General features: G+C 36.6%; 1 protein-coding gene across 7 annotated transcripts in view; it reads left to right on the forward strand.

Annotated features, from left to right (window-relative positions):
- LOC123527391 (kazrin-like) overlaps window positions 1-27,454 on the forward strand; it is a 104,001-nt gene that overhangs the window by 28,199 nt on the left and 48,348 nt on the right. The window contains exon 1 of one of the 7 annotated variants that reach the window (XM_045306806.2): window positions 15,143-15,268. The exons of the other annotated variants lie outside the window; for them this stretch is intronic. The gene's annotated coding sequence lies outside the window, so the exon portion shown is untranslated. Of the gene's footprint in view, window positions 1-15,142; window positions 15,269-27,454 lie in introns of those variants that run through there. 7 annotated transcript variants of the gene reach the window in all.

The following is a 27,454-nucleotide window of genomic DNA, read 5'->3' on the forward strand; positions in this document are numbered from 1 at the left end:
GAGGAGGGGTTTAAATCATAAATATACGGAGGATGTATTAGGAGGGGTTTTAATCATAATCATACGGAGGATGTATTAGGAGGGGTTTAAATCATAAATATACAGAGGATGTATTAGGAGGGGTTTTAATCATAATCATACGGAGGATGTATTAGAAGGGATTTTAATCATAATCATACAGAGGATGTATTAGGAGGTTAATCATATGGAGGATGTATTAGGTGGGGTTTAAATCATAAACATATGGAGGATGTATTAGGTGGGGTTTAAATCATAAACATACATAGGATGTATTAGGAGGGGTTTTAATCATAATCATACGGAGGATGTATTAGGAGGTTAATCATATGGAGGATGTATTAGGTGGGGTTTACCAGTAAATCATAAACCAAAAGAGGATGTATTAGCTGGGGTTTAAATCATAAACATACAGAGGATTTATTAGATGGGGTTTTACTCATAAATATATAGAGGATGTATTAGGTGATGTTTTAATCATAAACATATGGAGGATGTATTAGGAAGGGTTTAAATCATAAACATACAGAGGATGTATTAGGTGGGGTTTTAATCATAAACATACGGAGGATGTATTAAGAGGGGTTTAAATCATAAATATACGGAGGATGTATTAGGTGGGGTTTAAATTATAATCATACAGAGGATGTATTAGGAGGGGTGTAAATCATAAACATACAGAGTGTTTTAGGAGGGGTTTAAATCATAAACATACGGAGGATGTATTAGGTGGGGTTTAAATCATAAACATACAGAGGATGTATATATATTATATTAGGTTGGGATTTAATCATAAACCAACAGAGGATGTATTAGGTAGGGTTTTTATGCCTCCGGCATCTACTGATGCAGGAGGCATATAGTGATCGTCCTGTCCGTTCGTCCGTCCGTCCGTACAAGGTTAACCAAATGGGACCATTCCGTCTAGCATCAATACCCCTTACTAGAATTACTTGATACTAATGCAGATGTAACCTGTAACCATTCCTCAGTTTCAGACATCACCTGACCTCAGTTTGACCTTGACCTCATTTTGGACTTAGGTTGCTTTATATTGGCCATCTCTTGGTTAACCAAATGGGACCGTTTCGTCTAGCATCAATACCCCTTACAAGAATGAATTGATACTAATACAGATGTAAACTGTGACCATTCCTCATCTTCATACATCACCTGACCTCAGTTTGACCTTGACCTTGTTTTGGACTTGGGTGCAAAATCTATCGACAAGGATGCCACCGGGGGCATCAAGCGTTTATTGAACGCAGCTCCTTGTTGTTTGTTTGTTTTGGCCGGTTTAACGCTGTTTTTCAACAGTATTTCAGTCATAAACATACAGAGGATGTATTAGATGGGGTTTAAATCATAAACATACAGAGGATGTATATATATTAGGTAGGGTTTTAAGCATAAACCAACAGAGGATGTATTAGGTGGGGTTTAAATCATAAACATACAGAGGATTTATTAGGTGGGGTTTTACTCATAAACATATGGAGGATGTATTACGTGGGGTTTTAAGAGTGGACATACAGAGGATGTATTAAATGGGGTTTTAAGAGTGGACATACAGAGGATGTATTAGATGGGGTTTTAAGAGTGGACATACAGAGGATGTATTAGATGGGGTTTTAAGAGCACGCATACAGAGGATGTATTAGATGGGGTTTTAAGAGTGGACATACAGAGGATGTATTAGGTGGGGTTTTAAGAGCACACATACAGAGGATGTATTAGATGGGGTTTTAAGAGCACACATACAGAGGATGTATTAGATGGGGTTTTAAGAGTGGACATACAGAGGATGTATTAGATGGGGTTTTAAGAGTGGACATACAGAGGTGTATTAGGTGGGTTTATAAGTATGGCCATACTGAGGGTGTATGAGGTAATTAGATAGGGTTTGAAGCATGTTAAAAGTTACCACAGCTGAAAGACATTCACCATCAATATTTGTAAGTAGATATTGTTAAGACTTTATTGTGCAATTTGAATGCAAGCCATTGGAGTTGTATATGTGATAGCCAATATTGATGGTTTTTGTGAGGTTAGACTGTAGCTACTGTATGTATGATTACCTGGAAAATACCTGCAGACTACAGACATTCATAATGTGAAGATTACATCAAAAATTGTCTGCAAAAACTCAGTACAGTTAGACAGGTTTCTCCCTGTTGAAATTTTTATGATCTCTCAACTAAAGGGATAATATATTATAATCTTACACTTACCTTAATTTATACTATACAGTGTTGATACTTGGATGTTATTTTTTTAAAAAACAAAGAAGTTGAACAGAAAGAGGTATTATTTTCTTAATCTGATAATGTGCATTTAATTTGCACACAATATGATTCTAGCAGAAGGTCAATGTTGCACTTTACCCAGATGTGCAAATGAGGCCTTTTTTATGAATGATATTTCAGTTATATATACATATATGTGAACTTTATAGACCAGAGAACATAAAAGGTTCTGATTTTAAGTTAATGAATTTAGTTAAAATTTTAACTGTTTCTGACCAGAGATCATAGAAATAAAACATTTAATCAAAATCATACATTGAAAAAAGAATTTTCACTGCTAACAATGTATGTGGGCATAATATCTCAAGTTCGTTAATCAACCAAATCGCCACAGGCACTCTTGGATTATGGCCCTTGAATTACTCGAAAAACTGCAATTTTGCCTTGTCCGTAACTGAATATTTAGACGTGTGTATTTTGTGACAGTCTGGCACTCTTGTTTGGTCATTTCTTGATACTAAAATGAATTGATCATTATTAAATAACTTTTGAACTAAAATAAAATGTTAATAGAGAATTTTACATTTAGTTGCACAAATGAAAAGCGGTTACATTGAAAATATTTGCAGAATACTTGAATGGCATCTAACATGTACTGGGAAAAAAACTGTGTATAGATTCTATGTGAAATTGGGAGAGAAATTCTGGCCTGTTTCAAATGGGCCATTTCAGTTATCTTAATCAGCTAAATCATCAGGAATTTAAAGGATGGATTTAACAGATCCAAGCAAGCTTAGATGAAATAATGAGGTTATAGATTAGACCTTTGAAATAACTTTTCTGTTTGTTAAATGGAAATCTAAAGGTTGTAGACCTTTCTAATTTCTCCCCTGTTTTTTCAATGGAAATCTGCAGGTTGTAGACCTATCTAATTTCCCCCCTGTTTGTTTAATGGAAATATGCATGTTGTAGACCTATCTAATTTCCCCCCTGTTTGTTCAATGGAAATCTGCAGGTTCCCGTTGTAGACCTATCTAATTTCCCCCCTGTTTGTTCAACGGAAATCTGCAGGTTGTAGACCTATCTAATTTCCCCACTGTTTGTTTAATGGAAATCTGCAGGTTGTAGACCTTTCTAATTTCCCCCCTGTTTGTTCAAGGGAAATCTGCAGGTTGTAGACCTATCTAATTTCCCCCTGTTTGTTTAATGGAAATCTGCTGCAGGTTGTAGACCTATCTAATTCCCCCCCTGTTTGTTTAATGGAAATCTGCAGGTTGTAGACCTTTCTTATTTCCCCCCTGTTTGTTCAATGGAAATCTGCAGGTTGTAGACCTATCTAATTTCCCCACTGTTTAATGGAAATCTGCAGGTTGTAGACCTTTCTAATTTCCCCCTGTTTGTTTAATGGAAATCTGCAGGTTGTAGACCTTTCTAATTTCTCCCCTGTTTGTTCAGTGGAAATCTGCAGGTTGTATACCTTTCTAATTTCTCCCCTGTTTGTTCAATGGAAATCTGCAGGTTGTAGACCTATCTAATTTCCCCCCTGTTTGTTCAATGGAAATCTGCAGGTTGTAGACCTTTCTAATTTCTCCCCTGTTTGTTCAATGGAAATCTGCAGGTTGTAGACCTTTCTAATTTCTCCCCTGTTTGTTTAATGGAAATCTGCAGGTTGTAGACCTTTCTAATTTTTCTCCCCTGTTTGTTTAATGGAAATCTGCTGGTTGTAGATGACAGTGCTTAAACATCTGTTAAGTGTATTGGTGAAACAAAAGCTGTTTGTTTAATGGAAATCTGCAGGATGTAGACCTTTCTAATTTCTCCCCTGTTTGTTTAATGGAAATCTGCAGGTTGTAGACCTTTCTAATTTTTCTCCCGTTTGTTTAATGGAAATCTGCTAGTTGTAGATGACAGTGCTTAAACATCTGTTAAGTTGTAGTGGTGAAACAAAAGTTTATTTAGAAAAAAGTTCTTATTTGATAAAAATTTATAGTTTACTCACTACTGACATGCGTACTAATGTAGACAAAAATTGTAGCAGCTTGCTTTTAGGGTATGGAAGGGGATTATTGGCTTGCTTTTAGGGTATGGAAGGGAATATCTGGCTTGCTTTTAGGGTATGGAAGGGAATATCTGGCTTGCTTTTAGGGTATGGAAGGGGATTATTGGCTTGCTTTTAGGGTATGGAAGGGAATATCTGGCTTGCTTTTAGGGTATGGAAGGGGATTATTGGCTTGCTTTTAGGGTATGGAAGGGAATATCTGGCTTGCTTTTAGGGTATGGAAGGGAATATCTGGCTTGCTTTTAGGGTATGGAAGGAGATATCTGGCTTGCTTTTAGGGTATGGAAGGGAATTGGCTTGCTTTTAGGGTGTGGAAGGGAATATCTGGCTTGCTTTTAGGGTATGGAAGGGAATATCTGGCTTACTTTTAGGGTATGGAAGGGCATATCTGGCTTGCTTTTAGGGTATGGAAGGGGATTATTGGCTTGCTTTTAGGGTATGGAAGGGGATTATTGGCTTGCTTTTAGAGTATGGAAGGGCATATCTGGCTTGCTTTTAGGATATGGAAGGGGATTATTGGCTTGCTTTTAGGGTATGCAAGGGGATTATTGGCTTGCTTTTAGGGTATGGAAGGGCATATCTGGCTTGCTTTTAGGGTATGGAAGGGCATATCCGCCAGTACATGCATTGTCTGCTTATGACAGTTAATGTTTCATGGTTTATTACATTTTAAACTTAACCATGTACCTTGTTCATTTAGTCCGCCTGGGCTGAACAATATTACGATAGGAATTTTATATTTATATCAATTTCAGTCTCTTTCTCTCTCTCCAGTGGGGCTCAAACTCCAGAGCTCTCGATCTGGAGGCAAACACTCTACCACTGAGCTATCATGGCACAGGATTCCACTTTCAGTGAAGTAACTTTGTCTAATGGTAGAGCATCCGCCTCCAGTGCGGAAGGTCACTGATTCAACCCCCAGTCGCATACCAAGACTTATTATAGGAGTGAGCTTGTCGGTCTGTCGGTCCGTTGGTTTTCATGGTTTCAGCACAAGGCTTGACAAATTTAAATAAATTTTGGTACACAGGTGTAACATCATAAAATACAGGTCAAGTTCAACTTTGCCTACAAAACACCATTTTTGACGTAGTTTACATATAATGGCCCTTAAAATTTGCCAAACTAATGGTTTCCAGACGAATGAAAGGGTTGACAAAACAAATCACAACTGTATAACTGAAATCATTGTCTAATTATAACACTAGGCTCTTTCGCAAACACTCAGTTTTTTCACTAACTTAAATTGCACCTTTTTGGGCCATTTCTTTTTGTGGTTGCCATACCCGTCTGTACTTATTCCATGGTCTTGTTGAAAAAACCATGGGAAATAATAAAACTTCCATGGAATTTCAAGGTTTTCATGTAAGATTTACATGGATTTTTGCCGTGGTTGCTATTTTCCGTGTACTTTCTTACTATTCTTGGAAAAAATCCTTGGCAATGCCATCAAAACTCCACGGAAAACTGAAAAAGCTTGGGAAAAAACCTTGGAATCTGACACTTAGAAAATTTAAGATGAAGAAATTCTAACACTTAGAAAAAATTAAGCACGGAAACTCACACTTAGGAAAATTTTAGCACAAAGAATTTCGACTTAGTCAAAGTTTGGCACGGAAAAAGGGTACGGAATGTTTCCGTGCAAAATTTAGACTAAGTCCACACTGATAGCTAGAATATTAGCTAGATATTTTAGACATATTTTAACCATGGAGTGCAATATTTATGCAGCTATTCATTCAAAAGAATATTCATTCAAATACTGTAAAATCAGATACCCTTTCAAGATTGAAATTTTGTGAATATGAAAATCCTGTTCTATATATTCTCATTTATAATGCATTATTTGCACATGCATATATTCATACATAATTATTATTTAAGCCAACCCTCAATTTTCACAATTATGGAAATTGTGAATACAGTCAAAACCTGTGTTAAAAGACCACCTGTAAACAAAGACCACTTTTACAAAACCTGTCTGAAAAGACCATAATTTTTTTCTCCAGTCAGACCATTATTAATGAATTATTTAACCAGTCAATGAATTATTTAACCAGTTTAGAGAGACAATCTGTAAACAAAGACCACTTAAAATAATATTAAATTGCAGCAAAGAATTCATTCATTTTGAAAATCTCAAGATTTGTTTGGATTATTTTTTTTTTTTTTAATTTTATTTTATACTTAGGTATTCAAATTAACTGAAAAGAAACAAGGAATCTAACTAATTAAAATTTATGTCAATGTTTACATTTTGTGTATTAAAGGATGTAAATTAGAATTCTATCATTTTATTTATAATTAATGTAACAAGATATATCAATGAAAATTATTAAGGTCCTTTTTATACTGAAGCTATTTATTTTTTGGATATTGAACACCTCAAACAACAGCACCTGATAATAGGCATTAAAAGACATGTCATAAGTACAATGAATTGTAAATGATATTATGCTTTTAATATGTTACATCATCATAACTGAATAAGTCTATTCTTTTGATGATTGGCAGTGATTAATTATCTTGCTTTTACAGCCAATTAATATACTGCTGTTCAATGTATACAAATGATAGATACAGCTTATCTGATCAAGATAAGGACCAATGAAAATACAGGCTTCTGAAGCCATTTTACACCTGTACCCCAAAAAATAATCCCAATATTTTTACTTCTTTTTTTTTTTTTTTTTTTTTAATGTGGTCTTTGCAAATGCTGTGAGCAAATAAATGGTCAAATTTCCTCATGAACTGTGTACTTATATATTTTAAGAACATTCTATATATTCCCTTCAGTAACTATATTGTACCAAAGAAAATGGCTCATGAATACAAAAATTTGAATGTAAACAGGAAGTTCTTTGTTCATGTTGTTGGAGGCAAATGGAATAGAGCTAACTTGAAACTCTAAAATGCTTTTAGAGAGATATCAGGTAAGAACATCAAACTTTCTAATGTAAAATTTAAATTTTAAAGCTATATGTCACAGGTCTAGAATAAACAGACTGAGGCAGGAACTTTATCAATCTTAGTAAACTGAACTTTCACCTGGTTACAGGTAACTTTTTCAGGTATATGACTGAATGATAATTTATACTGCTTCTGAGAAAACAGTTTATGCATTCTTAATTGTTGCAGTTTTCAATAATTAATTACTTGTAATAAGTACAAATATGTTAGTAAAATCACTTTGAACCTCTGACTAAACATTTTCAGATGAAAGTGTGAATATCTAGTTATTTGAAGTATGCCTATGTATGAATTGATGTAGTCAGAGAAATCAGATGGCTTCAGTGACTATACTACAGGATGATATGAGATCACAGACAGAAATTCCATCAAGGATCAAGCATAAATTACAGAATATTTCAACTATAATTTGTAAGTTAAAATTTGCAAACTGTCTTATACTATACAATTACTATAAAAGGTTGATCAATTATTTATTTTGTTGGTATTAACATCACACTAACAGGTTGATCATTACACCAACATTTTATAACATTATTTTTTTGTCAGTTCTAAATTCTAAAATTTCTTTTTAAGCTTGTCTGATTAAAAAATAAACTTGCATTATTGTATGGTCAAGCACTTACACAGATGAGGGATAGTACCCACAGGCGGTGCTCTCAATATTTTCTTTTCAGTGTCCAATAAATAAATAAATAAATGGTTTTGATACATGTAGAATGTTTAAATGGTAACTACAAATGAAAACTGGCTTTAGAGTTGTCATTTTACATACTACTATACTAGGTTACGAATACTGTATTACCTAAAATTATATCTTAATCCCAATTACTAATATAATTTGTTTCTATAATTATGTTATATCATTTTCAGAAATGGCTGGAATGAAGTTCCTGACACTGGTGATGGTTTTGGAAAAGCAAAGAGACATTCTGATGCCACCTTGTATTGAGCCTACAATACTCAAAAAATTTTCTATCAAATTATTTTGATATTTAATATATGTTTTAGTTTAATTTTCAAGTTTAAGCTAAGTAAATTTTTATTTTTCTAAACCACAGATGTAAAAGCTGCTGGCAGATGTGTTATTCCCCTTTGAATTTTATACTTTTTGTGTTTTTGAAACCCAGACCTGTCTCAATATTTTATTAAAATAATTTTGTAATAATATTTCTTTTTTTTTTCTTTCCACTTTTCCTTAGTGCCAGGCCTAATTCAGAAATGCCAGAGATTTTCAATCTTTTTCTAGGTTGCAATTCTTTGAAATTGTTTGGATTTTCATAACAAATCTCAATGGAATTCACTGGAAATTTGTGTCAATACTAGCAATGTTTTCCAATGGTTTTCCATCAAACTTTTGCAAAGAATGCTTAGAAATTCCTTGAACTTTACTGCAATGATTTCCAATGAATTTTCAAAGAATTCCATGCCGATTTTCAACTGCATGTTCCCCTGGGTATCTGAATTTAAATTCAAATTAATTTTCAGACTTCTCTACTAAAAATTCAAAGAAAATTTCAACCTGGGAAATTTTCCAAGGTTTCCGTGGTTTTTTTAAACTGAGAACATTTTATATGCTTCTCAGTTTTTAGAACCTTGGATATTTTACAAGGATTTCCGTGGTTTTCGTTTATGGACCACGGAAAAAAAACACGGAGAACTGCAAGAGTTCCAGGCCTTTTTACCATGGAAAATATCCGAGGTTTTGTACCATGGAAAATATCCAAGGTTTTGTACCACGGATTTGGTCTGAATACTCCAAGGTTTCCGAGGTTTATTACCACGGAAAATATTCAAGGTTTAAAACCACAGAAGTTGTCCGAATACTCCAAGGTTTCCGAGGTTTCTATCCATGGAAAAAATCCAAGGTTTTTTGCTGCGGAAAATATCCACGGTTAAGTACCACGGAAGTTGTCCGAATACTCCAAGGTTTCCATGCATGTGCATTTTACGAGGTTATTTCGCCAAGGTTTCCGAGGTTTTATTCCCTGATTTTTTTTCTTTGGTCAAAATCTTTCAAAATAAGAGTCCGAATACTCCATGGTTTTTTTCCAAGCTGTTTTTCCAAGCTTTCCATGGAAAAAGTACAGACGGGTACTTCAGTGTTGCAAGGTGGTATTGTGGTGGTATAATTTTTCACTCCTGTGACAGTTCTAGTTGATTTGATGATAGTTTTATATCATCCTTGACTGCAGAAAGATGTTTTTCAAATTACCGTGTTTTGGTGCGTATAGGTCGCGGTAATGTATAATACGCACCTAATTTTTGCTCTGGAAATTGTCAGAAAAATGAAGTTCTTTAGCGTATAAGTCTCTGTTAAATTTCGGATTTTTCCCCAGCAATATTACCGGCAAAGTTATGGCGGTGGCCATGTTGATGCCGCGGACTGAATTACTAAAAGAATGGTAAATGGTACGGTAAATCAAACGTTAACGGTGTTTGGTTGCCATTACCAATCTGGCCCAGGTCGAAGTCGTGCATCTTGCGTTGTTTTTTGACGTAGCGCTGGAATTCAAGCAGTTTCTCGTCCATATCCTTGGGGAGCTCCTGTGCTTAAGCGTTCGGCGGCGAATGGACAGGTTGTTGCGACGAAGAAAGGAGTATCCCCACTCCACAGAGCCCTTGAACGTAGTGACACCTTGATCCCTGGCGATGAGCCTAGCTTTCAGACGGATCTCAACGGTTGAAACGCCTATGCCTTGCATTCTTCTGTCGGAGACCCATTGCAGAACAGCGCTCTCGATCTCGGGAAATTTTGGACCATATCCCCTGTTGGCCATCTTTGTCTTTGGCATTGATTGTAGACGCTCCTTCTGTTTTCGTCAGTCGCGCACAGACTTCTCGTTGACGTCGAAGTCCCAGCCAGCAGCTCTGTTTCCATGTGCTTCAGCATATGCGACGACCCGAAGTTTTTCTTTCGCAGTAAAGGCGTTTCTGATGTGACCCATGGTAGCAGCGTGTGACAATCTGAGAGGTAGTTTGACAATCTGAGAGGTATTATAAATTTTTGACAATCTGAGAGGCAGTGTGACAATATGAGACAATATGAGAAGTATTTTGACAATCTGACAAGCAGTTTGACAATATTGAGAGGTATGACACAAAATGCTAAATACGATCTTTAAATACCTATCTGTTTCACAGGTACTCAAACTTCTCATACATCTCAAATCAAAGAAAGTTGGCTTTTTGACACTTATTGGCAGCAGTTGATTGTGTGACATTCTGTAATTATGCAAGTTAAAGTGTGAAATGTTTGAACAGCAATTATAACACCTTGCGACACTAAGAAATTTTCAGCATTCCTTTAATTTCTGAGTAAAAAAAAATAAAGTATGTTTTTAGGTTCTTTTATGTAAAAATAAAAGTTCAAATTTTATCTTTCAAGTTTTTATTAAGTTTATATTCATTATAAACAATGTTTAGAATGATGTACGGATCTGTCTGGATTTTATCCAACCCCGTAAACTGTCATGGCGTCCAGTAAAACGAAAGTAGAAACAACCGTAATTCAAATTGCAAGTACGGCATTGAATTATAGTTATTCGTAATTTTAATGGTCTGAATTGAATATTTACGATATATTTTAACCGATATTCATTGAAAAGCCGCCGAAATCGTTATCTATTTAGCCATTTTGTTCTTTCGTAACAGATGCACCTAATTTTATGAGTGCTACGGCCGGAAAATTTGCCCGAAAAAAAAATCTGCTGTCAATGTTCTGTCGTATAAGTCGCAGGAACTTTTTCAGACAGCAAAATGAGTAAAAAAAGTGCGACCTATACACACCAAAATACGGTATTACATAATTGGTACATAGAGATAAGCACCAGTAGCTTTGTATTATAGCTTTATGACATAATGCATTCTGACAGGAGACTTGCTGTAGAGCAATAATTATATAATAGTAAATTTTCAAACATTTCATCAACATTAATTGACTTGAAAAATAAGATATCAAGCTGACATTTCTCTTAGAATTTAGTTGAATCAGTTAGTTTAACTGATATCAAAATATATTTATTGCCGCGGTGGCGCGGGTTTGACTCCCAACTTGGGCATGATATTTTCTTGAGGGGACGTATTATGGGAATGCCTTTGGCGGGCGGGTGGTCAAGTGGGCAGTGTCCACAAACTTTGTCTAGTGCATTTCTTCTTCACGCATGGAGGGATTTTGATGTAATTCGGCACAAATGTTCACCATCATGAGACGAAGTGTTGTGCACAAGAACCAGGTCCCTTAGTCTAAGGTCAAGGTCACACTTAGAGGTCAAAGCTCAAATTAAGAATGACTTTGTCTAGAGCATTTCTTCTTCATGCATGGAGGGATTTTGATGTAACTTGGCACAAATGTTCACCATAATGAGATGGAGTGTCTTGCGTAAGAACCAGGTCCCTTGGTCTAAGTTTAAGTTCACACTTAGAGGTCAAAGGTCAAATTCAAGAATGACTTTGTCTGGAGAAATTAATGCTATATTTCTTAAGAAAGCTTTGAAATTTAATTACTGACAGACTATATGTTATGGAAACACATGACAATTAGTTGTTTTTACTAATTCTTACAATGGAAATCGAAAAGCGTTTGTAACGCTTTACTGGAGGTAAACTGCCTTAATTATTAGCTTGACTTTTCGAAGAAAAAGTAGAGCTGTTGCACACTCCCCTGCGTCACAGTCACTGTTGGTTAAAGTTTTTGATAAAGTCAAATATCTCTGTTACTATCAAAGCTATTGACTTGAAACTTAAAATAGTTATTTACTATCAAAGTCTACACCAGGAGAAACAAACCCCATAATTCTGATTGAATTTTGACAGAGTTATGCCCCTTTTAAACTTAGAAGTGTTTGGTTAAAGTTTTTGATAAAGTCAAATATCTCTGTTACTATCAAAACTTTTGACTTGAAACTTAAAATAGTTACTTACTATCAAAGTCTACACCAGGAAAAACAGTCCCCATAACTCTAGAATTTTGACAGATTTATGCCCCTTTATAACTTAGAATTTTTGGTTAAAGTTTTTACTGGTAAAACTCTAATTGAGAATTAAGTACTGAGAAAAGTCACAAGCGTGCTGTCTTATAGACAGCTCTTGTCAACACATTGAATACATAATCCTCTGTGGCAGTATTCAGGTAAGGAGTCAGCGAAAAAAAATTTTTGCCATGGCGGAACTCCTATTAATAAGATAATTTAGAAACAAAAACTCATATTCTATGACCAAAGTTTTAGAGAAAGATCATTTTTAGCCAAAATCTAGAGGTCAGATAGAACTTTATAAAGTCAAGTGTAAGTTTTTTCTCTCTGCCTTTAAGGTGAGAGAATGCAATCTGTTGCAAAACCACAAACTAATATAATATGTTGCACACACTTGTTGACCTGTGGTAATAAATGCCATATGTAAATACAAAGCACCTTGTTATATAATAAAACAAACAAGATAATATGAACAGCTCCTACTGTACAAATGAGTTGTTACTGACTGCTAAACAATACCTGATGACTGATCACTGAATGCTAACTTTTTCAACATTAATTAATTAAACTTGTCGGCAGTGATTATTTTGGATTTTTTTAAAACAAGTAACCTGTGTCTTTTTTTGAAGGGGAAAATATATTTGGATAGGGGAAAATTCAAATTATACCGTGTTCACACTAGCAGAACAGTTTTATTTTTATCAGGCACTAATTGGCTATAATTGGTATTTGACATTCAAAACCCATCAAAATATAATCTAGTTTGCGTCCACACTAGGCAAAGAAATGTGGTTTAAATATTTACATGCAATGTTGGAAGTTAACAAATATCTTGCAATAAGCAAGAAAGGTTACAAAGAATTGAGGCTAACAGAAACAAGAAGGGGTCATCAATATTTAAACTTCTGTGTTCATCTAAGAATTTCTGTTCGTTCCACCTATTGTCCATTTTGAGCATCAGCATGACTCCATATCGCAATTTAATGTTTTTGTTTCAACAACACTCCAATTACTTTTGCCAGCCACAGCAGCAATTGTTTGATACAAAAGAGAAACACATGATATTCTTCCGCCAAAAGGTAAGATCTGTGGATTTGGGATTGTAAAACCAGTTATAACCCACATTTGCGTTCACATTTGTAAAATAATGTAGCATTACTTTTTAATGTAGTATTAAAACCACCTCCCGAGGTAGTTTTAATTCTACATTACAGAAACCACTTGACGTTTACAAAATTCACGTTTTACACCACATATAGTGTGGATGCAAACGAGTTTAAAAAATAAACCCAAGTTAATGTAGGATTAAAAACGTAGTCTGAACACGGTATTAGAAACGTAGTCATTAGAGGCACAGAACTGATGCCAATGTTGGGCATTCTGATGAGAAGTAAACAATCAGTTGTGCGTAAACAATCAGTTGTGCAAGCAACGTTAAAAATGTGTAAATGCAGACATTCGGAAAATTATTCACTATGCATATTACAGAACATTTTCTTCAAATTCTAAGAGGAATATTATAAATTATAACCATCTTTTATAAGGGAAAATATAACAAGTTTAGGGGAAAATATAGCTATTCTTGGCTAGGGGAAACAGCCAGTATTCTGCTGAAAAAATAACTAAGAAAATCACTGGTCAGTCTCATTTAGGGAGCAAGCAGTTCATTACATTTTTCACTTGAGGGATTTATTTTAGGAACAAAAAGATCCAAACCATGCTATTAGATCCCTGTTAGAAATGTACATTTTATTGTTTTTAGAAAAGATTTAATTACACTCAACCACCACCTCACTTTTTAGTATGAAACTATTTAGCCTTTACCCTGCTGAATTTCTAAAATGGACTGGTCTATCATTTAGTTTGGGTAGTACCATTTATTATTCAAAGGGGAGTTCACTAAAAATTTACTGGCTGAATAGCGAACATTGCCAACCGTGCAGGCTGATCTTGGCCAGTGCACTGGTCGCAAAGGCAGAATCACTTGCTGCCAGCAGGCTTAGGGTGAAAGAGCTAAGTACTTTTTCAATAAAATTTCTAGTTTAACATCTCCATTTATTTGAAAAAAGTGAAGTTTAAAACTGTGTGTAGCTTTTAAAATTTGTTTATTTCCGATTTGTCTAGGAAGGTAAAAGGGAGGTAATGATAATTTTACAAACTTGTAGTTCTAACAATTTTCAGCAAAATATATAATTGTTAGTGCAATTCATTGACAAATAGAACAGGTCCTTTCCTTAGGCAAATTATATATGTCTGATTTATACTTGCGCTAAAAGGTAGGAAAATCAAGTTTTAAGAATGCCTCCACTGAAAACCTAACAAGGGCATTGAGTTTCAAGCGAATTGATTATCATTGAGTGAAATCTGATTATCTACCTTTAAAGAGTATGGGCCAGTTGTAGAAACTGTTGCATATGTAACAGTATAGAACTTGAATATAAAAATAGGGAGAAAATGTGTAGGTGGCCAGTTAGCTCAGTCGGTAGAGCATCAGAATGGTATTCTGAGGCCCCAGGTTCAAGTCCAGGTGTGGCTGCATGTTTTCCTCATCCTGTGACACATAGGTAGCCTTTTGATACTTTAACAAAGAAGTCAGTTTTAAGGAAAATATCATAAAGACAGAGGGAGAAATGGACAATTGGACCATACAGGAATTTAAATGGGCCAAAAATACTTCAGTATTAAATAACCTATTTAGAAAATGCGTGACATATTTCGATAATTTGAAATGTCAAACTTCATTAAGTTCGCTTTAAAGATTATTATGGTAGGTTAGAGATTATTACAAAGATTATTTACAATAATTTCACAGGTGTATGCTCATATAATATCAACATAATGATCAGCAGAATAAAAATGTTTGCTTGGGGCAATAAAGTAAAGGACAAGGTATGCAGTAATTGTGTTATAAGTACTAAGAAGATACCCTGTATTTGACTGTATTGCATGAGATGGGTTGACTAGGATTATGTTTGGATATTACTCCTGCTTTTACTACTGAGGTATGTGGAATGAAAACTTCTTTCATTTTGAAGAACTTGCTTAAGTTTAAATAAGTTTTCCAGTTATCACTAATTTTATGGAACTTCTCAGTAAGTTGTGTCAAGATATTGTAGCGGTTCTCGTATCGGGTGGCCTTGGTAGCTCAATTGGTAGAGCGTTGGCACGGTAAGCCAAAGGTACGAGGTTCGAGTCCTGGTCGAGGCTGCACATTTTTCCCGAGACTGTTACATTTAGGGGCTCGTCCGGGATGCTCACCCTTGGAGCCCATGCAGGGCGAAGCAGTTTGGCTGGGGTGTGCATCTGAATTCGGTTAACAGTCTGCGGCAGACATTGGCCAGGAGTGCCATTGTCTCGCTATAAGAGGGAAGGTGTGTAGTTTTTCTCGTATCAGGTGGCCTCGGTAGTTCAATTGGTAGAGCGTTGGCACGGTAAGCCAAAGGTCCGAGGTTCGAGTCCTGGTCGAGGCTGCACATTTTTCCTGAGACTGTTACAATATTTATTGTGAGATTAGAGAATTTCAGTAGTCAATATTGTATGTGCAGTGACATCTCTGAAACAGTTTGTGATAATGTCATTGTCATCTGAAACACTCCTGTCCATGTCACCTGTAAACTACATTTGTGCCACCTTGTTTATACCATCTCTAAGTTCATTTTCTTCTTGTCTTTCCATCTTTTAAACACATTGTGACCTTGTCTTTGCCATCTCTAAAACACATTGTCATCTTGTGCTTGGCCATCTCTGAAGTATATTGTCACCTTGTCTTTGCCATCTCTAAAACACATTGTGACCTTGTCTTTGCCATCTCTAAAGCACATTGTAGCCTTGTGCTTGTCCATCTCTAAAGTATATTGTCACCTTGTCTTTGCCAGCTCTAAAGCACATTGTCACCATGTCTTTGCAAGCTCTAAAGTGCATTGTCGCTTTGTGCTTGCCATCACAACTTTAGTCACCTTATCTTTGCCATCTCTAAAGTACTTTGTCACTGTGTGCTTGCCATCACAACTTTAGTCACCTAGGCTTTGCCATCTTGAAAGTACATTGTCGCTGTGTGCTTGCCATCACAACTTTATTCACCTTGCCTTTGCCATCTCTAAAGTACATTGTCGCCTTGTCTATGCCATCTCTAAGTTCATTTTTTTCTAGTCTTTCCATCTCTTAAACACATCATGGCCTTGTCTTTGCCATCTCTAAAGTACATTGTCACCTTGTCTTTGCCATCTCTAAAGCACATTGTCACCTTGTCTTTGCCAGCTCTAAAGCACATTGTCACTTTGTCTTTGCCATCTCGAAAGTACATTGTAGCCTCTAAAGTATATTGTCACCTTGTCTTTGCCAGCTCTAAAGCACATTGTTACCTTGTCTTTGCCATCTCTGAAGTGTATAGTCACCTAGTCTTTACCATCTCTAAAGTACATAGTTGATGTGTGCTTGCCATCTCTAAAGTACATTGTCACATTGTCTGTGCCATCTCAAAAGTACATTGTCGCTGTGTGCTTGCCATCTCTTAAGTACATTATCACCTTGTCTTTGCCATCTCTAAAGCACATCATTGCCTTGTCTTTGCCAGCTCTGAAGCACATTGTTGCTTTGTCTTTGCAATCTCTAAAGTGCATAGTCACCTTGTCTTTGCTATCTCTAAAGTACATTGTTGCCTTGTCTTTGCAATCTCTGAAGTGCATAGTCACCTTGTCTTTGCTATCTCTTAAGTACATTGTTACCTTGTCTTTGCCATCTCTTAAGTACATTGTTACCTTGTCTTTGCCATCTCTAAAGTATATTGTCGCTTTAACTTTGCCATCTCTAAAGTACATTGTTACCTTGTCTTTGCCATCTCTAAAGTACATTGTTACCTTGTCTTTGCCATCTCTAAAGTATATTGTGGCTTTAACTTTGCCATCTCTAAAGTACATTGTTACCTTGTCTTTGCCATCTCTAAAGTATATTGTCACTTTAACTTTGCCATCTCTAAAGTACATTGTTACCATGTCTTTGCCATCTCTAAAGTATATTGTCACTTTAACTTTGCCATCTCTAAAGTACATTGTTACCTTGTCTTTGCCATCTCTAAAGTATATTGTCGCTTTAACTTTGCCATCTCTAAAGTACATGGTTACCTTGTCTTTGCCATCTCTAAAGTACATTGTTACCTTGTCTTTGCCATCTCTAAAGTACATTGTTACCTTGTCTTTGCCATCTCTAAAGTATATTGTCGCTTTAACTTTGCCATCTCTAAAGTACATTGTTACCTTGTCTTTGCCATCTCTAAAGTATATTGTCACTTTAACTTTGCCATCTCTAACGTGCATGGTCACCTAGTCTTTGCCATCTCTTAAGTACATTGTCATCTAGTTTTTGCCAAATTTTTAGTGGCCATTATCAAAAATAGAAAAAAACAGTTAAACATGTTCTTCTCATGAATTACTTGATGGATTTACACTAAACTTGGTACGCAGCATCTTTTTTTAGCTCGACTATACGAAGTATGGAGAGCTATCCTACTCGACACGGGGTCGGCGTCCTTTCGCGTCCGCACTTTGGTTAAAGTTTTGATGCACTTTCTCTACTTGATGGATTTACTTCAAACTTAAAATAGTTGTTCCTCATCATCACCCACATCATATGGCACAAGGGTCATAACTCTGACACCAATATTTCATGAATTATCCCCCCTTTTTACTTAGAATTCCCGGTTAAAGTTTTGGTGCACTTTCGCTTTATCTCAGTTATTACTAAATGGATTTGATTCCAACTTAAAATAGTTGTTCAACATCATCACTCACATCATTATGACACAATGCCATAACTCTTGCACCAGTATTTCATGAATTATCCCCCCTTTTTAGCTCATCTGTCACGAAGTGACAAGGTGAGCTATTGTGACCGCTTGATGTCCGTCGTCTGTCAACAATTTCTAAAAAAACCTTCTTCTTGAAAACCACTGGGCAGAATTACACCAAACTTCACAGGAATGATCCTTGGGTGGCCCCCTTTCAAAATTATTCAAAGAATTGAGTTCCATGCAGAACTCTGGTTGCCATGGCAACCGAAAGGAAAAACTTAAAAATCTTCATGTCCAAAACCACAGGGCCTTCAGCTTTGATATCTGGTATGTAGCATCATCTAGTGGTCCTCTACAAAAATTGTTCAAATTATCCCACTAGGGTCAAATATGGCCCCGCCCCGGGGTTCACCTGCTGACCTACTTTCTTGTTTTTAGCTCACCTGAGCACGAAGTGCTCAAAGGTGAGCTTTAGTGATCACCCTGTGTCCGGCGTCCGTCGTCGTCCGTCCGTCCGTCCGTCCGTCGTCAACAATTTGACTGTTAACACTCTAGAGGTCACATTTTTGACCCAATCTTAATGAAACTTGGTCAGAATGTTACCCTCAATAAAATCTTGGATGAGTTCGATATTGGGTCATCTGGGATCAAAAACTAGGTCATCAGGTCAAATCAAAGGAAAAGCTTGTTAACACTCTAGAGGTCACATTTTTGGCCCAATCTTAATGAAACTTGGTCAGAATGTTACCCTCAATAAAATCTTGGACGAGTTCGATATTGGGTCATCTGGTGTCAAAAACTAGGTCATCAGGTCAAATCAAAGGAAAAGCTTCTTAACACTCTAGAGGTCACAATTTTGGCCCAATCTTAATGAAACTTGGTCAGGATGTTACCCTCAATAAAATCTTGGACGAGTTCGATATTGGGTCATCTGGGGTAAAAAACTAGGTCACCAGGTCAAATCAAAGAAAAAGCTTGTTAACACTCTAGAGGTCACATTTTTGGCCCAATCTTAATGAAACTTGGTCAGAATGTTACCCTTAATAAAATCTTGGACGAGTTTGATATTTGGTTATCTGGGTTCATAAACTAGGTCACCAGGTCAAATCAAAGGAAAAGCTTGTTAACACTGTAGAAGCCGCATTTATGACTGTATCTTCATGAAACTTGGTCAGATTGTTAATATTGATGATCTTAAGGTCCAGTTTGAATCTGGGTCATGCAGGATAAAAAACTAGGTCACCAAGCCAAATCAAATGAAAAGCTAGTTTACACTGTAGAGGCCACATTTATGACCATACCTTAATGAAACTTGGTCAAAATGTTAATCTTGATGATCTATAGCTCAAGTTCAAATCTGGGTTAGGTGGGGTCAAAAACTAGGTCACTAGGTCATATCAAAGGAAAAGCTTGTTAACACGCTAGAGGCCACATTTATGACTATATTTTCATGAAACTTAGTCAGAATGTTAAACTTGATGATCTTTAGGGCAGTTTTGAATCAGGGTCATGTCGGGTCAAAAACTAGGTCACCAGGTCAAATCAAAGGAAAAGCTAATTAACACTGTAGAGGCCACATTTATGACCATATCTTAATGAAACTTGGTCAGAATGTTAATCTTGATGATCTTTAGGTCAAGTTTAAATCTGGGTCAGATGGAGTCAAAAACTAGGTCACTAGGTCATATCAAAGGAAAAGCTTGTTAACACTCTAGAGGCCACATTTATGACTATATCTTCATGAAACTTAGTCAGAATGTTAAACTTGATGGTCTTTAGGTCAAGTTCGAATCTGGGTCATGTCGGGTCAAAAACTAGGTCACGGGGGTCAAATAAAAGGAATAGCTAGTTAACACTTTAGAGGCCACATTTATGACCATATCTTAATGAAACTTGGTCAGAATGTTAATCTTGATGATCTATAGTTCAAGTTTAAATCTGGGTCAGGTGTGTTAAAAAACTAGGTCACTAGGTCAAATCAAAGGAAAAGCTTGTTAAGACTCTAGAGGCCAGATTTATGACTGTATCTTCATGAAACTTAATCAGAATGTTAATCTTGATGATCTTTAGGTCAAGTTTAAATCTGGGTCATGTGGGGGCAAAAACTAGGTCACCGGGTCAAATCAAAGGAAAAGCTAGTTAACACTTTAGAGGCTACATTTATGACCATATCTTAATGAAACTTGGTCAGAATGTTGATCTTGATGATCTTTAGGTCAATAGGTCAGGTGAGCGATACAGGGCCTTCATGGCCCTCTTGTTTAAGATACAGCCTCGAAATTTGGATGACATACACAGTTTTGCACACCGATTGTAAAACTGAATTTCATTGACCATGAATGTGACCTATTGACTTTCTTAATATTTTAGCATCAGTGTGACATTTGAAACATGTGGCTCATATTACTCAGGTGAGCGATCCAGGGTCATCATGACCCTTTTGTTTAAATAAATAGGGCCAAGGGTCCTTCTTTTAGTTTGTGAGCGGTACCATGCCTGTGACCTTTCTCATGTTGCGAGGGCATCCGTGTCTGTGACACATTTCTAGTTTTTCATAACAGTTTCGCTTGACCCATTGTAGGGGCTATGGGAACTAAAAATAGAAATCTCATTTTAACAACAAAAGCTTTAAATTCTAAGCTTTTAGCTGTTAAATGGATGTTCACGTAACTCTATCAGAAGCATGGTCAAAGAGTCAAGATCCTTCTCTATGGAGCAACTTAGGGCTCTATAACATTGTAATTATTTAGCTCGACTTTTCGAAGAAAATGTAGAGCTATTGCACTCGCCCTAGCGTCGGCGTCGGCATCTCCCTTCAATGGTTAAAGTTTTTGATAAAGTCAAATATCTCTGTTACTATCAGAGCTATTGACTTGAAACTTAATATAGTTATGTACTATCACAGTCTACACCAGGAGAAACAATCCCCATAACTCAGTTTGAATTTTTATAGATTTATGCCCCTTTTTAACTTGGAATATTTTGGTTAAAGTTTTTGATAAAGTGAAACATCTCTGTTACTATCAAAGCTTTTGACTTGAAACTTAAAATGAGCCGTGCCATGAGAAAACCAACATAGTGGCTTTGCGACCAGCATGGATCCAGACCAGCCTGCGCATCCACGCCATCTGGTCAGGATCCATACTGTTCGCTTTCAAAGCCTATTGTAATTAGAGAAACTGTTAGCGAACAGCATGGATCCTGACCAGACTGCGCAGATGCGCAGGCTGGTCTGGATCCATGCTGGCCGCAAAGCCACTATGTTGGTTTTCTCATGGCACGGCTCAAATAGTTATTTACTATCAAACTCTACACGAGGAGAAACAATCTCCATAACTCTGATTTGAATTTTGACCCTTTTTAACTTAGAATTTTTTGGTTAAAGTTTTTTATAACATCCAATATCTCTGTTACTATCAAAGCTATTGACTTAAAACTTATTTACTATCAGAGGCTACACCATAATTAACAGTCCCCATAACTCTGATTAGAATTTTGACAGATTTATGCCCCTTTTCATTATGTCTCAATCACTGGCACCAGACTAGAAAAAAATGCCTCTGTACATGTTATACCCTACCCCTAGGTATTCTATAAGAACCATGGTCATGAACGGGAAAGTATACTTATCCATTTTAATCGCGCATTTCATACCTAAAACACGCAGTTCGGTAAATGTGTTCTATGGATATCAAACAAGTGGTTTATGTACCATTATGTTACGGTCACATTTCTTCAAAACTTCTTATCATAGAAAAACAATCCGTAGTTTATAGTTTTTTCAACGTTACACAAAAAACTTGCTTGAACTTCCCTGGTGAAGTTCCGGTCTAGATTACAAAATCGTTCTGATTGGCTGATGTGAAAATGTATGTCAGTCGTCATTTTACAACACGTGTATGATAGAATGTGTATTTGCAGCATAAATGTGCAAAATGAATTAAATAAACAGAACAGATGTAAACCTATGTATGATTTCAAATTCAAAATCGTATCCAAGATGAATTTCATTCATCATTTCGAGTTTTATCGTAAAACTTTGAATATTTTGCATTCTGTTTTTGTTTGATTACATTTCGCCTAACATGTGCACACTGCCGTGACCTCTAGACCGGATGTTCATTAGGGGAGTTCACACAAGTTTTTTCTGTAGCGTTGACGAAAGCATAAAATATGTGGAGCATCTCTGCAATAGGGATAATTGAAATAATGTGACTCGTGCACGATAGAAGATAAATTATCACTTGTTCAATATATTAGGTACCCACTCACCCAACTGCGCGTTTTAGATGAGAAATGTACGATTGAATTGGATTAGTGCACTTTCCCGTTCATGACCATGGTTCTTATAGAATACCTAGGGGTAGCGTATAACATGTATAGAGGCATTTTCTTTCTGGTCTGGTGCCAGTGGTCTCAATCAAAACTTAATGACAGAAATATGTGCTGCATTTATGATAAAATGTAACTGCTGTTCCTGCACTTTTGACAATTTTCTTGAATCCAAAATGAACTTGTTGCTGTTGTTATTTGACAGATAAACTAAAAATTAGAAACCAGCTTTGTTATAACATTAAAAAGAAGTAGACACTAAGTAATTGAGAGATTGGTTGATTTTAAATGTATGTAGAACTTAACTAACAGATACTGCTACAGACAGGGAAATATACATTTTCAAACAATTGATAGGAAACTGGGCAGATAGGTAAACTTATAATTGATTTACACCAAAATGCTCCCCAAAATCTTTATATATATCAAAGTAAGACTTTCCTGGCATTAATTAATGAGGAAGTTAAAGTGTTGTTGACACATCTGGCCACTTGAATCCTAAACTTACCACCAAGCAGGTGCTACTTACATTACCTGATAAGCCGCTGGCTTGTGAGGATAGAAAGTGATAGGTTTTAACTGTTGGTTTATTATGAGTTATTGTGAAAGTCTCTTGAGTGAACACCAAATGTGATATTTTATAATTTCTCTCTTTAAAAAAGAGGATGCATATTGTGTTTTGATCATATGTATGCCAGTTTATCCATGTCTGCATGTAGACAGTTTGGTTTCAGTTGCAAGTCAGGTTGCACTGTCTGTCCATCTGACTATGGGTCCATCTTGTTCATCTGAACATGTGTCCGTCTTATTGCCATTCAGGATAGATTATATAATTAAAAATAAATTTCACTTTCGTTTTTAGCTCACCTGAACGGAAGGTTCAGGGTAAGCTGTTAGTACAGGTGGATGGTCCGGCGTCCACATTTTCACTTAAACATCTCCTCTGAAACTACTGGTCAGAATTACACCAAACATGGTCAGTAGCATCCTGGCATGCCCTTCTATCAAGTTTGTTGAAATGGTTCACCTTGGCCCCTTTTAGAGGCAGCCAGAACTGAAAATAGAAAAACCTTTAAATAACTTCTTCTCACGAACCGCTTGATGGATCTTCGTCAAACTTGGTCTGTAGCATCATTATAAGGTCCTGTCTCAGTTTTTGTTTCAAATTGGGGCACTTGGCCCCTTATAGGGGCTGCTAGAGCCAAAATAAGAAACTCCTTTTCTCATGAACCACTTGAAGGATTTTCATTAAACTTGGTCTGTAGCATCATCATAAGGTCCTCTCAAAAGTTTGTTATCCCCCGCCAAAGATGGAGGGATATAGTTTTGGCGGCGTCCATCTAGAGCCATATCTAGGAAGTGGTCTAGAATATTTAAATAAAACTTCATATACCTGTTCACCACTATTGGGAAATGCGGCCTGTTAAATTTCAGTCAGATTTCCCAAGTAACACAAGAGTTATGGCCCTTAGTAGTTTCTAGTGTTAACTATATAGGGTACCATTAATGTCAATTTCTGCTTCATAACTTGTGACATATTTGATCTAGAACTATGAAACTTAAATTAAATTTAGATCACCATAATTATTTTGGTAGTGCACACACAATTTTGTTACAATCTCTTTAGTAACTTCAGAGTTATTGCCCGTTGATTGTTTAAAAATTCACATATTTGTACATAATAAAGCAAACAATTGGTAGATTTTCGTTAAACTTCTTTCATTTTTTATGCCCCCGGCATCTACTGATGCGGGAGGCATATAGTGATCGTCCTGTCCGTCCGTCCGACCGTCTGTACGAGGTTAACCAAATGGGACCGTTTCGTCTAGCATCAATACCCCTTACTAGAATGACTTGATACTAATGCAGGTGTAACCTGTGACCATTCCCCATCTTCAGACATCACCTGACCTCAGTTTGACCTTGACCTCATTTTGGACTTAGGTTGCTTTATATGGGCCATCTCTTGGTTAACCAAATGGGACCGTTTCGTCTAGCATCAGTACTGCTTACAAGAATGAATTGATACTAATCCAGGTGTAACCTGTGACCATTCTTCATCTTCAAACATCACCTGACCTCAGTTTGACCTTGACCTTGACCTCATTTTGGACTTAGGTTGCTTTATATGGGCCATCTCTTGGTTAACCAAATGGGACCGTTTCGTCTAGCATCAATACCGCTTACAAGAATGAATTGATACTAATACAGATGTAACCTGTGACCATTCCTCATTTTCAAACATCACCTGACCTCAGTTTGACCTTGACCTCGTTTTGGACTTAGGTTGCTTTGTATCGACAAGGATGCCACCGGGGGCATCAAGCGTTTATTGAACGCAGCTTCTTGTTTCCTTGAAAATTTATTATCAACATTTGAAGTTGTGTACCCAACCCAGTCACCCCCACCGTCCTGTTCACACCCTCTCCCCCACAACTTGTATGGGCATAATATCTCGGTTCCTTTCAAAAACTGGCCTGATCCCATCATGGGTTCCAGAGTTGTGGCCCCTTAAAGGGCCAAAATTTGCTATTTTTGGCTTGTGAACACTATAGAGTCCACATTTTGCAATCAACTTTAATAAAACTTACACACAATTTGTATTGGCATAATATCTCAGTTCATTTCAAACACTGGCCAGATCCCATCATGGGTTGCAGAGTTACGACCCCTTAAAGGGCCAAAATTTGTTATTTTGTCTTTTGCAGCCATATAGAGACTTCATTTATGGTTTTATTTGATACAAACTTGCAAAATATCTTCAACAACGATAAATCTTGGATTCCGTGATGAATCTGTCAGATCCAATCATAGGTTCCAGACTTACGGCCCCTGATTGACCCCTAAATGAGCCAAAGTTTGGTATTTTTTACCGTGTGAACACAATACAAGTGACATTTTATATTTTATTTTAACCACACTTACACACAACTTAAGTCACAATAAGATCTTGGTTCCTTTTGAAAACTGGCTAGATTCCATCATGGTTTCTAGAGTTACTGCCCCAGACAGGGGCAGATTTTTCTATTTTGGCCCTCTCAGTCATATAGATGTTTCATTTATGCTTTGATTTGATACAAACTTGCACAGAATGATTATCTTGATGATCTCTAGGCCTGGATCGAAACTGGGTCATGTTGGGTCAAAAACTCGGTCATCAGGCCAAATCAAAGGAAAAGCTTGTGAACAACCTAGAGGCCACATTTATGACCCTGTCTTCATGAGACTTGGTCAGAATGTTTATCTTGATGATTTCTAGGCCAGATTTGAAACTGGGTCATATGGATCAAAAACTAGGTCACCCAGTCAAATCAAAGGAAAAGCTTGTTAACACTCTTGTTCATTTGATGTGCATGAAACTTGGTCAGAATGTATGCATGAAATATCGAATGAATTTTTATCTGGGTCATGTGAGGTCAAAACTAGGTTACCAGGTCAAATCAAAGAATAAGCTTGTTTACAGAATGTTTGCTATTATGAAGTCTTGGACGATTTCAAATCTGGGTCACGCGGGGTCAAAAACTAGGTCACAAGGTCAAATCATAGGAAATGCTTGTATACACTCTAGAGGCCACTTTTTTGCTCCAATCTTCTTGAAAATTTGGACATGTTCTAATCTGGGTCATGTGGGGTAAAAAATTAGGTCACTAGGTCAGATCAAAGAAAATGCTTGTTTACACTCAAGAGGCCACGCTTAAGGAAAATTGGTCAGAATATTTGTCTCCATGAAATCACTAGGTAAAACATGTTTACAGTGTTATGGTGTGTTATACAGGTGAGCGACTTAGGGCCAGCTTGGCCCTCTTGTTCTCTTTTTTTTTTTTAATCTGAAACCTTCATGAATATTTATCAAATTGCAAAGTTGTACCCTCCCCACACCTCGCTCCTTCACCCATCATGCACCCCCACCAACCGCCAACAGATGTTTTTTTTCTTCATTTTTTATTTTCCATCAATAATGTTCTTTTAAGTTCAAATGTAATGAAATTATTTGCTTCTTAGTATACATCCTTAAATTTTTGTCGGATATATTTCTTTGCCATTCCTCAGCACAAACCCATTCAGCGGGTGATACCAGTTCATTGGATTTGCTTGTTTAAATGGAAGCAGTTGGCCCCTTTTAGGGGCCGCTATAGCCAAAAACTAGAAATACCTTTGCACAGCTTCTTCGTATGAACCTCTAGAAGGATCTTCATCAAAATTGGTCTGTAGCATCATTATAAGGTCTTTCCCAATCTTGTTCAATGGAAGCAGCGGCCACTAGAACTCAAAAAGAAATGCCTTTAAAAGGCTTCTTCTCATAAACCACTTACTGGATCTTCATCAAGTTCGATCAGTAGCATTATTATAAGAGTCCTCTCCCAATTTCATTCAAATGGGGGCACTTAAAGGGGCCTCTAGAACCTTTAAAAGACTTCTTCTCATGAACCACTTAATGGATCTTCATCAGATTTGACCTGTAGCATCATTATTAGGTCCTCTCCCAATTTTGTTTAAATGGGAGCACTTGGCCCCTTTTAGGGGCCGCTTGAGCCAAAATTAGAAATACCTTTGAATGACCCACTAGAAGTATCTTCATCAAAGTTGGTTTGTGACATTATTATAAGGTCCTCTCCGAATTTTGTTCAAATGGGGGCACTTTGCCTGTTATAGGGGCCACTAGAACTAAAAAAGGAAATGACTTTAAAAGACTTCTACCCATGAACGGCTTGATGGATCTTCATCAGACTTGGTTGGTAGCATCATTATTAGGTCCTCTCGCAAATTTTTACAAATGGCGGCAGTCAGTCCCCCTTTTAGGGGTCACTAGAACAAAGATGTGTTCAAAAGACTTCTTCTCATGAACTGCTGAATGGATTTTCATCAAACTTTATTTGTAGCATTATTGTAAGGCCCTTTTCCAAATTTTTTCAATTGGGGACACCTGACCCTATTTAGGGGCTAGCTGCTAGAGCTAAAACTGGAAATACCTTTAAAAAACTTTTTCTAATTAATGGCTAGATGGATTTTCATCAGACTTGGTTTGAAAGATCATTATAAGGCCTCTCTCAGATTTGTTCAAATGGGGGCA

The sequence above is a fragment of the Mercenaria mercenaria genome, chromosome 14 (assembly GCF_021730395.1).
Source record: "Mercenaria mercenaria strain notata chromosome 14, MADL_Memer_1, whole genome shotgun sequence".
Taxonomy (NCBI): Eukaryota; Metazoa; Mollusca; class Bivalvia; order Venerida; family Veneridae; genus Mercenaria; species Mercenaria mercenaria.